At 38.6% G+C, this 7440-nt stretch overlaps 1 pseudogene; it reads left to right on the top strand.

Annotated features, from left to right (window-relative positions):
• Positions 1 to 4120: 4120 nt before the first annotated feature.
• LOC141511198 (large ribosomal subunit protein uL23-like) lies at positions 4121 to 4634 on the top strand (annotated as a pseudogene).
• Positions 4635 to 7440: the final 2806 nt, after the last annotated feature.

Here is a 7440-nt window from a genome sequence, read left to right as displayed (position 1 = left end):
TAAGTTTCTTGTCCAAGGCCACACTGCTAGGTAATTATTAAGTGTCTGAAGCCAGATTTGAACTCAAGTCCTCCTGACTCCAGAGCCAGTACTCTATCCACTGTGCAACCTAGCCAACCGGAAACAATTTTTACAAAGGAATTATTTTGAAAATGTATAGAGAATTGACTCAAATGTATAAAAAATATAAGCAACTCCTCATTTGACAAATGGTCAAAGAATATGCAAAGGCAATTTTCAGATGAGGAAATCGAAATTATCTAAATTCATATGAAAAATTTCTCTAAATCATTATTGTTTAGAGAAATGCAAATTAAAGCATTTTTGAGATACCACCTTGTTGGGAGCCAGGGTCTCTAAGCTGTTTGACAGTCGGGGCAAGAAGACTCAAGGCGGTCATACCACCTGATGGAACAACATTTCCTTCTTCAATATATATAGGGATTCCATGTATACCCATCTTTATAGGTCTATTATTGATAGCAAAACTTACTCATCCTAATAGTGGAATGACTATAAAGGAAGGAATTCAGAGAAATTCCTTGAATAAAATGGATTATGAACTCTGTCCAAATTTAACAGGACTGCCTCTCCCTAAGGCATAAAAAAGGCTTCAACATTATAAAATCTTTGGAAAGTACAGCACTGGGAGTTCCAGGGAGATGTCAGAATATATACAGGGAAAACAGATACAAGATGAGTCAGATAGAACTCCAGGGAAATTAACAGTTTTGTCCCCATTATCATACACAAGAATATATGATAAAGACGGTGAAAGAATAGTTAGTATAGGTAACCAATATGTGAACTCTAACAGCCTTAGTTTATTGGGAAAGAATAAAAAGTCATAGAAACCATAGCATCTACCAATAAGGGCTGAAAGGAAAATTGGTTAATGAAGGAGTCAACAGATGGGTGGACAAACATAACTACCCTCACTATAGGTTGTCAAGGGAGCATATTGAAAAACATTACGTATGCGGCACAAAAACATAAAAGTATTCCATTAAACAAATTATATCAAAGACTATATATGTATATATATATATATGGAAAGTTCTGTTTAATTAATAACTTTACTATGCAGCAACAAACCAGGCAACAGGCAGGTTGAGGTCATCAGGGTCTGAGCAGGGACAAGAAAATTAACTACATGATTGATAATCACACTTGTAAACACTACATGAACAAACTTGTAACCATATGAGCTATATGATTAATGATGAAAATTGTATACTTTTGTAACCAAGGAAATGATTTTAGTTTGCTTGTTTCATATGATTCTGAGACTATAAAAATAAATCTAACCATCTGACAGTCAGTCAACCTGCTCCTGCCTTTACCCACTTGTTGACTCAACTCATTTAACCGACTCTATCCCTCCTGTCAGATTCCAAGGACCCCGTGAAGGCTGGACCCCTGCAGACTAGCACCAGGAACAGGGACTTGACAGGTAATATACTCCCCCCCCTTTTTCTTAGTGGGATAGATAGGTTTCTTCTCCGGGAATCTGCAGGCCCCCTGATGAGAGTTATATCAGACAAGAAAGTGCAGTAATCTTAAGAACATCATGGGTAATAATAAAAGTAGGCAAAGAGTTCTTTATTGAAATTCTGACTCATTTATTACATAAAAGAGGAAGCAAGGTTTCTAAGGTCTGAGTCACTCAATTCATCTCATTTGTGCATAATTGTTCTTGGTTACTTGAAATTGGGTCTATATATTTTGATATTTGGCAAAAAGTAGGAGAAGATATCAGAAAATATTATATAGAATAAGGACCAGAGAACGTTCCCACAGATGTGTTCAGTTTATGGAGCCTGGTCAAGGACACTCTCGATCCTGACCATGAAATTACAAAAATAAGTATTAAGTTATCATCTGCAGTTTATGCTGCACGTGAAGAAACTCATTTATTAATAAAATCTAGAAAAAACTTATGGACATCTCTTTGAGATGAGCCTGAGGAAAATCCTCCTCTTGATAAATTAACTCCTGAGGAAGAGGAGGATGTGGAAGATGAACCAGCTAGATATAATGATGATTGGGGTGCATTTACTGTAGAAAAGATAAAAGAAGAGGGTAAGAAAAGAAAAGAAAAATAGTGAGCCCCCCTCTCTCATTGGGTGTGGTATTTTGGGGGGCTATTAAAGAAGCTCTAAAAAATGGAGATACCACCTTTGGACCTTATCTTGTCATTTTTGATGAAGGAGAATTTGAAGATGATGAGCCTCCCCCATGGGAACCGCTCCCATATAAATTATTAAAAGAAATAAAACAAGCCTGTGCCTCTTATGGCCCATCCTCCCTTTATACTTTAACATTTATAGAGGCTTTGGGAGTACAATGGATGACCCCACATGATTGGAAGCAGACTACAAAAGCTTGTCTAGATGGGGGTCAGCATCTTTTGTGGAAAACTGAATATGAGGATTTAGTTAAAACTGAAGCAAAAACACGTCCTTTTAAAAGACTTGGTACCACAGCTTATATGTTATTAGGAGAGAATCTGTGGGCTACAGCCCGAGATCAGATGATTCTGCCAAAAGAGGTGGTGCATGTTGTTAGTTGCATAGCATTAGGAGCTTGGAAAAAACTTCCCAATAAACCAGGACAAAATTCAGCATTGTCTGACATTAGACAGAAATCAGATGAAAGATATGAGGACTTTTTGAATTGGCTTATGGATACTGCTAAACGCTAGATAAACAATGAGGAGGCAGCTGAGTTAATCATAAAAACGATTGGCTTTTGACAATGCTAATAGCGTCTGTCAAAATATGATGAGGCATCTTAAGGAAACAGGAAGCCTCTCAGATTATGTTAAGGCTTGTGAGGATTTTAACCCTTCCTTCCTGCAAGGTATGACATTAGCTGCAGCCTTGCAAGGACAAATTTATTCATCTTTTGCTAAACAAGCCACTCAGAACCAAAGGCAATCAGGTGAAAGAGGAGGAACCTGTTTTTCCTGTGGGCAATTAGGTCATTATAGTAGAAACTGCCCAAAGACTAAACAGCAGCGTGTGCCCAGGAGAAATAATCAGACTTGGCCAGAGAACACTACTGACCCACAGGGTAACATGCCAAAAATACTCTGTCCAAGATGTATGAAAGGTTATCATTGGTTTAAGGATTGTAGATCCAAGTATCATAAGGATGGGTGCTTTCTTGATACAGGTCAGGGAAACTTCAGGAGGGGCCAACCCTTTGCACCTCAACAACTAAAGGGCCCTCGAGGATCAGTGTTCATGACCTTCTCAGAGCCACCCCAGGAAGTGCAGGATTGGATCTATCAGCAGCAACCTCAGTCATACTTACCACTGACTCTTTCCCTATGAAAATTTGAACAGGAGTGTACAGTCCTCTTCCTGATAGTACAGTAGGATTAATTTTAGGTAGATCACCAAAATCCTTACAGGCAATATCAGTAATCCCAGGAGTGATAGATTCTGATTACACAGGAGAGATTCAAATCATGCTTACCCCACCAATAGGAAAAAAACTGTTCAAAGTCATTCAGGGCAGAGAATTGCACAACTCCTTCTAATACCTTTACTTAAGGTTGGGAGCCCAGCCACAAAACATAATAGAGGAAATTGTGGCTTTGGTTCATCTGATTTTGCTTTTTGGATTCAAGCAGTAGGAAAACACAGACCATTAAAAACCTCTGAGGATTAATGGAAAATATATACAAGGCATTATAGACACTGGTGCGGATGTCTCTTGTATATCTGGAAAAGATTGGCCTTCTTCATGGCTAGTCCAACCTACCCTCAATGAATTGATCGGAATTGGACAAGTCACAGTGGTAGGGCAAACTTCACAAATGCTTAATTGGTTTTCTTATAATGACTCAGGGAAGTTCCTGCCTTATGTTATTCCTTCATTACCCACCTCTCTATGGGGTAGAGCCATCCTGTCCCAAATGAGAGTTGTGCTTTCTACCCCAGAAGACTCCAGTCCTGTTGTTAGTTCTTCTTCTACAATCCCACCTACTTTTTAGGAGGGGCCATTGTTCCAAAATTAACAGCATGGAAATCTAATGAGCCTGTATGGGTTTAGCGGTGGCCCCTTATTACAGATAAATTACAGGCTGCTTTAAAATTAATTGAAGAGAAAGATGGTGCCGAAGGCCAAGAAGGAAGCCGTCCCCCCCGCCCCAAGACAGAAGCCAAGGCCAAGGCCTTGAAGGCCAAGAAGGCGGTGTTGAAGGGCATCCACAGCCACAAGAAGAAGAAGATCTGAACCTCACCCACCTTCTGGAGACCCACGACGCTGAGGCTTCGCAGGCAGTCAAAATACCAGCGGAAAAGTGCCCCTTGGAGAAACAAGCTTGATCACTATGCCATCATTAAGTTCCTACTGACCACGGAGTCTGCTATGAAAAGGATTGAGGATAATAACACCCTGGTCTTCATCGTGGATGTCAAGGCCAACAAACACCAAGTTAAGCAGGCTGTAAAGAAGCTGTATGACATTGATGTAGCCAAGGTCAACACACTGATCTGGCCTGATGGAGAGAAGAAGGCCTACGTCTGGCTTGCCCCAGACTATGATGCTTTAGATGTTGCCAATAAGATTGGAATCATCTAAACTGTCCAGCTTCCCTGCTTCTTCCCCCACAATAAAAAAGTTTTCCAGGAAAAAAAAATTAATTGAAGAACAATTGCAATTAAGACATATAGAACCTCTAATAGCCCATGGAATACTCCCATTTTTGTTATAAAAAAGAAAAGTGGAAAGTGGAGATTATTACAAGATCTTAGAGCAGTTAATAAGACTATGGAGAATATGGGAGCTCTTCAGCTAGGTTTGACTTCACTTTCAGCAATACCTAAGCATAATTCTATTATCATTATAGAATTACAGGATTATTTTTATACAATTCCATTGGCAGTTGCAGACAGAAAAAGATTTTCTTTTAGTATACCATCTATTAATTTGAAAAGACCTTTCCAAAGATACTAGTAAAAGGTTTTGCCACAAGGGATGAAGAATAGTTCCACCTTGTGTCAAAAGGTTGTTGATACAGTCCTGAAAAAAATAAGAACAGTTTTCTGATTTATATCTTATTATGTGGATGACATTCTGTTAGCTCATCCTGACAAACACTTCACTTAATATTAAATAAGACCATATATAAATTATCCTCCTTTGGAATCGTAATAGCTCCTGAAAAAATACAAATGAATCCCCCCTTATTCCTTTTTAGGGAGGATTTTAAATGGAGATGATACAGTTTCATTTGAACCTTGCACCCTTATGATAGATAAGTTGAAGACATAGAATGATTTTCAAAAATTCCTAGGTGATATTAATTGGGTCAGGCCTTTCCTCAAACTTACCACCTCTGAGTTAAAACCTCTTTTTGACACTTTATGAGGAGATCCACATCCTTCCTCTCCCAGATGTCTAACTGAAGAAAATAAAGACGCTTTGAAGGTAGTTGAAAATGCTTTACAAAAACAATTTTTACATAGAATAGATCTGGGTTCTCCTTTCTCTTTTATTATTTTACCAACTGCTTATACTCCCACAGGTATTCTCTGGCAGGAAGGTGCCTTGGAATGGATACACCTTCCTTCAGTTCATAAGAAAATAGTCTCCTCCTATCCTAATCTTATATCCTGTCGAATTCTGAAAGAAAGAAGATGTTCTAGAGAATTGTTTGGATGAGACCCATCATTTATAATCGTATCTCTCTCTTCTGCTCAGGTTGATAATCTTTTCCTTTACAGTCACGATTGGCAGATAGCCTTGGTCTCATACCCAGGGGAAATCTTATTCCATTTACGTTTTAACCCCTTGTAACAGTTTTTTTAAGACTCAACAATTTATTTTTCCTGTTTTCTTCTCCTTTACTCCTTTACAACCTCCCACGTCATTTATATTCCCAGATGGATCATTGAATAGCAAGGCAGTTTTTATATTTGATGGAGAATCTCATATGCAACAAACCTCTTCTTCCTCAGCATAGAAAGCTGAATTATCTGCTGTGATTTCAGCTTTTAAACATGCACATAATACTCGTCTTAATTTAGACTTTGACTCCTTATACATTGTTCACTTGTTTCCTGATATCGAAACTGCTTCTTTTGCCTCAACCTCAATAATTATTTTTTCTATGCTTGTGACTTTGCAACAAATTATTAGAAAACGAAACTTGCCTTACTTTGTAGGACATGTTAGAGCTCACACTGATCACCTTGGAGCTATTCATCAAGGCAATGCTAATGCTGATTTTTTTTAATAAACCACAAATTTTTTCAGCTGTAGAAGACGCTGCTGCAAGTCACAGTTTCCATCATCAATCTGCCTCTGCCCTTCATCATCAGTTTCATATCACAAGAGAAGAGGCGAGGGCTATTGTAAGAAATTGTGGGCACTGTCCTATGACTTTTCCCTCTTTACCCATGGGGGTGAACCCTAGAGGCCTCTGACCCAATGATCTTTGGCAGATGGATGTGACTCATATTCAAAGTTTTGGTAAAATGTCCTTTGTTCATGTCACTGTAGATACCTTTTCTCATTATCTTATAGCTTCAGCAAGTACTGGAGAAGCCTTTAAAGATGTGGTTCAGCATTTATTTTTTGTTTTTCACATTTAGGAATTCCAAGAACTATTAAGACTGATAATGGCCCTGCACATACATCTAAATCTTTTAAAGATTTCTGTTCTCAATTTTCAATTACTCATATTACAGGGATCTTGTACAATCCTCAAGGACAAGCCATTGTGGAAAGAGCTAATCAAATGCTTAAGACAAAAATTTTCAAACTTCAAGCTAATGATTATAAATATTCTTCTCCTCATCATATTTCATCCCATGCAATGGTTGTCTTAAATCATTTATCTGTAGATAATAATGGTTTCACCTGCAGTCAATCACTGCTTAGTACCCCAAAAAGCTTCAAAGCCACTAGTTAAGTGGAAAGATTTGCTTTCTGGCTCCTAGAAAGGTCCTGATGTTCTTTTAACATCCAGATGAGGGTTTGTTTGTATATTCTCACAAGACTCGACTCACCTATCTGGATCCCTGATCGATTTATCCGTCATTATGAGGAAACGACAAAACCCACAAACCCCCTAGTGGAATGATGACTCATACACTGTCCCTATTTCTTCCTTGGTGGACCCAGTTTGGAAGCTCTCTCTTGAAGACATGTTTACTCCTCTATCTGCCTCCAGGAGAAGACTCTCCCTCTCTACCAGAGTTACTTTACCACCTACCTGGGGACAAGTAAAGCAACTCTCTGAAAATGCTGAGGAGATTGTTTGAGCTCAAGGACACCCCATTACTCCGGTTACTCTTTTTCTTGCTATGATCTCTATCCTCACTCTTCAGGTACCTAGTGTTACTTGTGATACTTATTGGAGCTTTGTTCTTTTTCATGTGACTCCTTGGTCTTTACCTGTGCCTGTATTTTCTAATAACTCTC

This window comes from Macrotis lagotis, chromosome 2 (genome assembly GCF_037893015.1).
Source record: "Macrotis lagotis isolate mMagLag1 chromosome 2, bilby.v1.9.chrom.fasta, whole genome shotgun sequence".
NCBI classification, from domain to species: Eukaryota; Metazoa; Chordata; class Mammalia; order Peramelemorphia; family Peramelidae; genus Macrotis; species Macrotis lagotis.
Note: the sequence above shows the minus strand (reverse complement) of the source record. Positions and strands in the feature narration are given on the sequence as shown.